General features: G+C 42.8%; 2 long non-coding RNA genes across 2 annotated transcripts; both read right to left on the reverse strand.

The window, feature by feature from the left end:
• Positions 1-315: 315 nt before the first annotated feature.
• Positions 316-954, reverse strand: LOC137096414 (uncharacterized). The gene is made up of 2 exons (XR_010909453.1): positions 698-954; positions 316-574 (listed from the first exon to the last, which is right to left on the reverse strand). It is a non-coding gene; the product is annotated as an uncharacterized lncRNA (long non-coding RNA).
• A 6383-nt stretch (positions 955-7337) lies between these two features.
• LOC137096415 (uncharacterized) lies at positions 7338-8398 on the reverse strand. The gene is made up of 3 exons (XR_010909454.1): positions 8176-8398; positions 7915-8022; positions 7338-7708 (listed from the first exon to the last, which is right to left on the reverse strand). It is a non-coding gene; the product is annotated as an uncharacterized lncRNA (long non-coding RNA).
• Positions 8399-9030: the final 632 nt, after the last annotated feature.

The raw sequence follows: 9030 nt of genomic DNA on the forward strand, positions 1-9030 counted from the left end.
CACCCTGTACATATCTTAAAGTTAATCTCTTTTGTTAGTAGATGAGTAATATACAAGTAAAAATTTATTATAATTATCTATCATTCACGTAGGAATGATAGATAACCTTCTTGAAGTTATACACTTCTCTACTGCAACTCAGTATTAACTCATCAATTTTCTCTTAGTAAGTACACATGTATCATCTCATAATACTTTTAGTTCACAAATACTCTTGCAGTCATCTTCTGTTTTTTTATAAAATTCATAAAAGGTTTCCATTCTTCTAACAGTTTTGTGTTTTATCTTGTTATAGAATTAAAATTAATTTGTAAGTTTCAGCCACTTAATATTTATTTATTTATAATCCATTTATTTCTCCCCAGGTCCAGACCCTCTCAGGCCTCGTAGGTGCAGATGTTGCTCTCAGTGGAAAGGCTGCCAGCCTTGTGAAGTAGGTGGACCGGAGGTGGCCTGGTCCCTTACCGAGCAACATGGCCGCCGCCTTCTTGGCCGAGGGATGCCGGCTCCTGAAAAAAGGCAGGCAGCCAAACACCTGCTCCTCCACCTCCCTCCTGGAGCTGCAGTGCTGGATCTGGAGGAGAGAGAGGGTCAAAAGAGGGGCTCCGTCTGCCTGCTGGGCATAAAGAGACCCCCTTGACTCCCAGGCCTCAGGGTGGGCACTGACTAAGTGCGTGGAGATCTTGTGGAGCAGCACCTGCAGGCTTAAGGTGTCCTCCGCCAGAAATCTGTCCTCCAGGTGCCATCGCAGGACCTCCACTGCCTCCCAGAGGGTCTCAAAGAGGAGGAGGAGGAAGAGGAAATGAGCAAAGTTCACTTGGAGGGCTTTCCCTCCCTTGACTCCTCTCCTGAGCCCCAAGACCTTGTGGGGCCAGCCCTGGGCCACCCCCCCCCCCACCTTGGCCACCCCATCTTCGTCCTCATCCTTCATGTGAACCAGCACCGCCAAGAGTCTGGCGCTCCTGTGGCAAGATGGCGCTTGCAGCAAAAGCCTGATGCTCGTCGGCTGTTGCCCTTTGTTGATGGTCTCAGAGGGGGCTTGCCCTCTCCTGCCCGGTGGAAACAACGGGGCAGCCAGACCCTCAGGTCGAGAGTCTCCTGTGGAGGCTTCCCCCCCGTTCGACTGAAGGGGTGAGGCACAACAGAGGTACTCGGATAAACCGAGTCAAGACGCCAGCCATCACTATCCAAGACAAGAAGGAGAAGGAAGATTAAATAGAAGAAAAGGTGAACAGTCAGTGGAAAAGTTAATGGACAATTTACAAGGGGGAGCAGGCTAATCGAGCCCGCTAAGACAGAAATCTATGAAACTTGAAACAAAGACTGGAAGAATAAACCCAAAGGCACGGAAAGAAAAAATATATTAAGCATCAAGCTTCAAGAACTTAAAGCAAAGATCTGGTGAGTGAAGGACCAAAACAAGAAGAATAAATATCCACCGAAGGAAGGTAACCCTTCCCTCACCCCTCCCCCCGCCATAGAGAAAAAAAAAAAGCGGCGAACGCTACCCAGCGGCTGCGGCGTCCTCCGAGGCGCTCCTCGTGAGAAGGAAGAGCGGCGAGGCTTCTGAGGCCTGCGCCGACTCGGGAGGAACCGGAGAGGAGGAGGGAGAGGGCGGTACAGACGCGGCGCTCCTCACGAGAAGGACGAGCGGAGAGGCTCCCGAGGCCTGTGCCGACTCAGGAGGAACCAGAGAGGAGGAGGGAGAGGGCGGTGCATACCAGTCCCTCGCGAACAACTGAAGGCCCCGCGGGAGAGAAGGGAGAGAAGGGAAACCTTGGAAAGCTCGCGAGGGCGACTGCGAAGAAGCTCTCGCGAGACTGTGTAGAGAGAAGGAAGCAGGCGGAGGAACGCGAACAGGAAACCCCAGAAGAGGACCCTAAAAGGCCCTAAAAGGCGGCGAAGAAGAGGAAAGTGGTGGAAAGAGAAGGAGGAATAGGAGTAGACATACAAACCAGGAAAATAGGTAAGAGCCCCTCAGGAAGGGACAACAGGAGACTAGAGGGACTAGAGGGAGGTACAACGAAGGGGGAAGGGAGGAGAACAACAAACAAGAAGAACAGAAGGGAAAATATAACAGAGAAATAAAAAAGTAAATAAACAATAAACATGTCAGTACACAAAAAGACAGAGAAAGTGGAAAAGAACAAGGAAAAAGACAAGAAGGGGAGTGAAAAAAAGGAACCCCCTGTAGAAGAACCCAACCTGAGAGATATCATGCAGGAGATAACAAGACTGCACAAAGTGGTACAAGAAATGCAGGACAAAAATGACAAACAAAACACAGCTCTGAAAGAGGCATTAAAAGGAGAACTAAAAGAAATGAAGAAGGAAATAAAGGATGAACTACACTTTACCCTGAATAGAGAGATGACAATAGTAAGAGAAGACATAACCAGACTGAAACAAGAAAATATGTCTATGAAACAAGAAAATACAACTATGAGAAAAGAGTATGACAGCTTTAAAGATCAGAAACTAGACTTGGAAAAAAAAATGAAAATAATGGAAGGGACAATTACAACACTAAGGAACCAACAAGAGGCCCAAGAACTGAGAGAGAAAGAGTCTCAACTAAGATTTCGCAATCTAATTGAAGAAGAGAATGAAGACACAAAAGGAATAATTACTGACTTGATAGCTGAGACGCTAAGAATAAACCCGGACTCAGCAGGAAAGATTATTGACAGAGTGACTAGAATTAACTCCAGTTATGCTAAGACACATAAAGTACCTCGGGATATTCTTGTGCATTTCACCAGGAAATCTGAAAGAGATGCGATACTGAGAGAGAACGCAAAATCCCCGATACTTTATAAAGGAAATAAAATAGCAGTATTAAAAGAAATCCCCATAACAATCCTGGAAAAACGAAGAAAATACCACTTTTTAACAGAAGAACTTAAAAAAAGGAACATTCGTTTTAGATGGGAGAAAAAGGAGGGAGTTATGATCACATGGAAGGACACTAAATATTGGGTTACCTCTGAATTAGAGGCAAAAAAATTTGGGGAAAAATTACAAAAAGAAGACGTTAGAGAGTTGCAAACACCAGCAACTGGCAAGGAGAAGAAAACCCCTGAATCGGAAGGGAAGGATGAAGAAGAAGGTAGCGAGGAGGAATCCCCGACAGAGTTAGCTTGGATTAAAAAGAAAAGAAAGAGAGCTAGGAAGAAATCACCCCGAACACAACAACATCACGACGGAACGGGAGAAACACCACATCAAGAGGAAAAAAAGGTAATAATCAATAATCAAAAATGGCCCAAAAAGTAAAAATAATAAACCAGAATGTCAATGGACTGAATGCCCCATCTAAGAGAAAGAAAATATGGCATTCCCTAAATAAGGAAAGATGCGAGATAACTTGCATACAAGAGACTCACATCTCAAAGAAAAATGTAAAATATTTAGAACAAAATAGATTAGGGAAACTGTATTACTCTTGTTGTGAAGAGAAAAAGAGAGGGGTGGCAATTTATGTAAAAGAAAACTTAGTATCCAAACTGGCTTTTAAGGATGGGGAGGGGAGGATATTGGGAGTCCTAATAGAGATAAATGGGAGTCAAACACTTGTTTGTAACATATATGCGCCTAATGGGGGAAAAGTGAAATTTATGCAGAAATTAAGAAGCTATGTACTAGGCCAAGAATATGATGACTTGTTGATTTTGGGGGATTTTAATGGGGTCCCAGATGCCCAGCTGGATAAGTCGAACAAAAAAGACAAAAGATCAAAAAGTGCAACAGGTACCCTACCCAGATCATTTTTAGAAACTCTAACAGAACTTGACCTGATAGACATATGGAGACAACAACATAAGACCGAGATTGACTTCACTTTCTTCTCCAACCGTCACCAAACATGGTCGCGTATAGACCAAGTTTGGTGCACTAAATCCATGGCGAACAAGATAGAAAAATCCAAAATACTCCCCATAATAACATCCGACCACGCCCCAATACTAACTATAATACAAGAAGACCAAAACGAGGAAAGGACCTTTAACTGGAAGTTAAAGGAACACTTAATAAGAGGGGAAAAGAACCAAACCAGATACAACGATCTTCTAAAAGAATTTTTCCAGCTGAATAAAGAGATAGATACGCCCATAGAGGTCATCTGGGATGCCTCGAAGGCTTACATGAGAGGCCATTTATTGGAACACGCATCCAGAGAAAGGAAAAATAAAAAAATAATTTATGAAAAAATAAAAAATGAATTAGAATATCAAGAAAAACAGGCAAAACTACACCCCTCAAACAAAAGGTTAATATATCAAATAGAAACACTAAGAAAAAAACTAATTACTCTAGACCTAGAGGAGATGGAAAGAAAACTCAAATATGCAAGACAAAGTCATTTCGAGAACGCCAATAAAGTGAGCAGGTGGCTGGCCAGAAGATTGGCCATTAAAAAACAGTCACGGAGAATAACGCAAATAGAGGAGGGAGGGAAGATCTCCCGAAAAACAAAGGAAATATTAGAACAATTCGTTAAGTATTATAAGAAATTATACGCAGAAGATTTGATCCCAAAAGAAGAAGTGATGAGATACTTAGGTAAACAGAATATAATAAAGATAACCGACACCCAAAGAGAGAGATTAAATAGGAAGATTTCTAAGGAAGAAATACAAGAAACCATCCAAAAATTACCCCTTCACAAAGCTCCCGGCCCAGATGGGTTTACATCAATATATTATAAAACTTTTATCGAACAACTAACAGATCCCCTTCTAAAAACCATGAACAAGACACTGGAAAAAGGAGTAATCCCCGAGACCTGGAAATCCGCCAGTATAACATTAATCCACAAAGGAGGCACAGACAACACAAAAACTAAAAATTTTAGACCCATCTCTCTCCTTAATAACGATTACAAGATATTTACTAGCATTTTAGGAAATAGATTGAAGGAGATACTAATAGACAGGATAAACGAAGATCAGAAGGGATTTCTACCAAGAAGACAAATAAGGGACAATATACGAATCATACTGGATGCAATAGAGTATTACGATAAAAGAATAAACAAAGAAGTTGCATTGTTGTTTGTCGACGCCGAAAAGGCGTTCGACAACGTTAACTGGTTCCTAATTAAAGAGATCCTAAAAGAGATAGACGTAGGTTATAATTTTAACAAGGCAATTGAGGCGATATATTCACAACAATCAGCCAACATAATAATCAATGGACAAACGTCAACCAGCTTCCCAATTGAAAAGGGAACCCGTCAGGGCTGCCCCCTGTCGCCTCTTATCTTTATCCTGACATTAGAGTTACTACTAAATCAAATAAGGAGAAATAACGACTTAAAAGGCCTAACTTTGGGAAAACACAAAATAAAGGTCCGCGCTTTTGCGGACGACATCGTATGTGTAGTAGAAGACCCCCTCAACACAATTGAAAAATGGTGGATAGAACTAGAGGAATATGGTTCAGTGGCGGGTTTCAAAATAAATAAAGAAAAAACACAAATATTAACAAAAAACATCAGTAAAAAGAGAGAAGAAGAACTACAAAACAAAACGGGAATCAGAGTGACCAAGAAAGTAAAATATCTAGGAGTCACTCTAACAGCAAAAAACTCCCAGTTATATAAGAATAACTATGAAAATAAATGGCCACAAATCAGAGAAAAATTGAAAAGATGGGAATCCTTACAGCTGTCTCTCCTAGGGAGAATAGCAGCCATTCAAATGAACATACTCCCCGACTTACTTTATCTCTTCCAAACCCTCCCCATTATAAAAACTAGAAAAATATTTGAAACCTGGCATAGAGATATTAAAAGATTCATCTGGAAGGGAGGAAAGCACAGAATTAGTTTTGTTAATTTATGCGACAGCAAAAAAAGAGGAGGCCTTGCGCTTCCAAACTTACGCCTCTATCATGATGCTGCAGCCCTATGTTGGGTGAAGGAGTGGGTAAGCTTAAGAGAGGAAAAACTGCTAGCCTTGGAGGGGCATGACTTGATGCAAGGCTGGCATAGTTACCTATGGAGGGGAAAAGCAAAGAAGGAAAGAAATTTTAAAAACCATTTTGTAAGAGCTCCCCTCATCCAAACTTGGGAATATTATAAAAACAAATTCCATACAAAGGTTCCTCTCTGGTTCTCACCGAATGAGGCCGGACAGATCAGAGGAGCCAATAGAGAAATATGGCTGACTTATAAGGTAATTGTTAAAGGGAATACGCAAGAGCCAGCTTTAAAGACACAGGAAGAGCTAAAAAAATATGACCCCACACTTTCGTGGTACCAGTACCACCAGATAAAGGAAAGTTACAACCTAGATAAGAAAATTGGCTTCGAAACAGATGATTCCTTCTGGGACAAAATTATAAAATCAGAAAGCAAGCATATAAGGAAAATATACCAACAATTACTTAAATGGGAGACTGAGAAAGAACAAGTCAAAAACAATATGATAAAATGGGCCAAAGATCTGGGCCGTCCAATTACCTTCAAGGAATGGGAAGGGATCTGGCAAAAAAAAATAAAGTATACACGTTCCAATGCCTATAAGGAGAATTGGTACAAAATCTTTTACAGATGGTACCAGACCCCAATACAACTAGCTAAATACAGCAGGGGGAAAATAGGGTCAAAGTGTTGGAAATGCCAAAAAGCAAACGGAACTTTTATTCACATGTGGTGGGATTGCCAGAAGGTAAGATCCTTCTGGCGAACAATACACAAGGAAGTAAAAAAAAATACTAAGAAGGGAATTTCCCATGAAACCCGAACACTATTTGCTGGGTATTACTGAATTTGATGCAGACAGTAATGATAGCAAGATTTTCTCCCACCTTTCAACAGCGGCCAGAATCCTCCTGGCCCGTTCCTGGAAATCTAGAGAGATCCCAACAACAGAGCAGTGGACTCTAAAAACGTATGATGTAATGAATATGGACCTCCTGACCCAGAGGTTATCAGAAAATGGAAACGAAAGAAAAAACACAGACTGGAGCAATTTCATAGAATATCTTGAAGAAAGGAAACATGACTGACGAAATGTAGCGAGAACTCGATAGCAATAGGGAAATTCTTGATATGTAATATCAGTTAAGAAATGTAAAACGAAAATTATAAACCTGCTGTTCACCTGGAAGTTCATGTACCTGTAATTTGTATGTTTGTATTTATATGTTTGTAAGAGTCGTTTATCTCACCCCCGACCACCCCCAGGCCCCATGTAGTCACCCCTCCCTGTCTTTTTTCCCACCTTACCCTTTATGTGTATCCCCACCTAACCCCGTCCCCCCATCCAATCCCAATTGTTTTTAAATATATGCAAACTTTGTAATAAAGATTATTTAAAAAAAAAAAGAGTCTGGCGCTCCTCATGGGAATATTCTGGGTGCCAGAGAGGATTCTGGAAGAATTCCAGGGCTGCCTTCCAGATCTTAGCCGCCTCTTGAAAAGCAGAAGGAAAAGGAGACCTCCTTTCTCCCCGTTTCCTTGTGTGAAGCCCCTTCTCAGGGCTTGGGGAGAGGTGGAAGCCTGCACCCTCCCCCAAGAGGCCCATGGGCCACGGTTCACTTGGTGGAAGAGAGGGTGGCACCCAGAAGCCAAGTGAGCCTTCATGGGGCCCCAATCCTCCTCATGCCGGCCAGCCAGGCCCTGGAACTCCAGCACGACATCGTTGTGGGGGGATCGCAGGCTCCCAAGGACCCCGTCCAGGAGCTCCTGGAGGTCTATGGTCTGCAAAGAGAGAGAAAGTAGGGTTATGTCAAAGCACAACCATGCCTAAGAAAATGCCTGGCCAGAGGCCTCTCCCCTTGTGTGGGGAAGGGTCCCCCCAAGATCTTCCATATCACACATTCTTCCCACGACAGCCAGAGGTGAGCCTGCTGGATATAGCCTCAGCTGGCCCTGTGTGTGTGTAGCCAGGGCTATGTCTGACTTACCTCCCTGTAGGTCTTGCAGATCAGGAGAAGGCCTTGTTGGACGGTCAGGCTGTGATGTTAAAGCCAGGCCGTCAGCAGTGCCCAAGTCTTCTCCGGGGAGTGTGGACGCTGGCCAATGTGCAGCAGTTGAAAGAGAAGAGGAAAAGCCTCAAAGGCTGGAGCCAGGAAGGGAAGCACTGCCTCTCCTCGCCTTGCCTCCCCAGCCCCATTCTAAGGCCCCTTTCCAACCCCCAAACCCAGGCTGACTGTTGTGAATCTTACCTAGTAGGCCGGAAAGGAAGCCTGGGTAACAGTATGGCAATCCTCCATTTTGGGAGTGGAAGCCAGGGAGGCAGCCGTCTTCAGTGAATATAGTTAGAAGATGGGAGGAGTTTGGAGTCTCCTAGGATTGGCCAGAGGAGTTGGGAGGAGCCAAGTCTTAGGAGGGAAAAGATTTCAACTTCTGTGAGAGTTGAGAACTGGGAGCTGGTGTGTGAAGAAGGGTTTTTGAAACTGGGTTTTCAGGGAGTGTCTGTGTAAGACAGTGCTGTGAGCTGACAGGGAAAAGGTCAGACAGCAATCTGATTTCTTGTGAGAGCACAAGGGATTAGCTCTCTAGGCTGGGTTAGTTAACAGGAAGAACTCTAGGGTAGAGTTAGTTAATAACCCTGGGGACTACCTAGGATAGGTTAGTCAGAACTCATTACTATTTCTCTGAAGTAGAGTCAGGGTTTTTGTTACCAACAGTGAGAATCTGTTTGGTTAACTCCGTCTGTAACTAAGTGAAGAAAAATATTCAAGCAACCATCAAGCTGAAGTACTTTTGTAACAAGTCACGCTTTTTGTACCTCTCAGAAGTAGTTAGTTGTCTGTTCTTATAAATAAATCTTGTTCTATTTAACTTTCAAAAGATCTCTACTGTGCATCATTCAATCATCAAGCCTTTGTTAGTCTCAGCATTTTTAACATCCTGATACTATGGAAAAGCCTCAACAAACAGTTATTTTGGGAGCCAGGAGGAAAAACAGTGTTGGCAGGAGGGGGAAAAGTTTACCTCAAATACCCATTTTAAAAATCCTAAAACTATTTAGGTTGGTGGCAGCTTTAATTCAAAAAGGGAGATTTAAAGAAAAAGTA

The sequence above is a fragment of the Anolis sagrei genome, chromosome 2 (genome assembly GCF_037176765.1).
Source record: "Anolis sagrei isolate rAnoSag1 chromosome 2, rAnoSag1.mat, whole genome shotgun sequence".
Taxonomy (NCBI): domain Eukaryota; kingdom Metazoa; phylum Chordata; class Lepidosauria; order Squamata; family Dactyloidae; genus Anolis; species Anolis sagrei.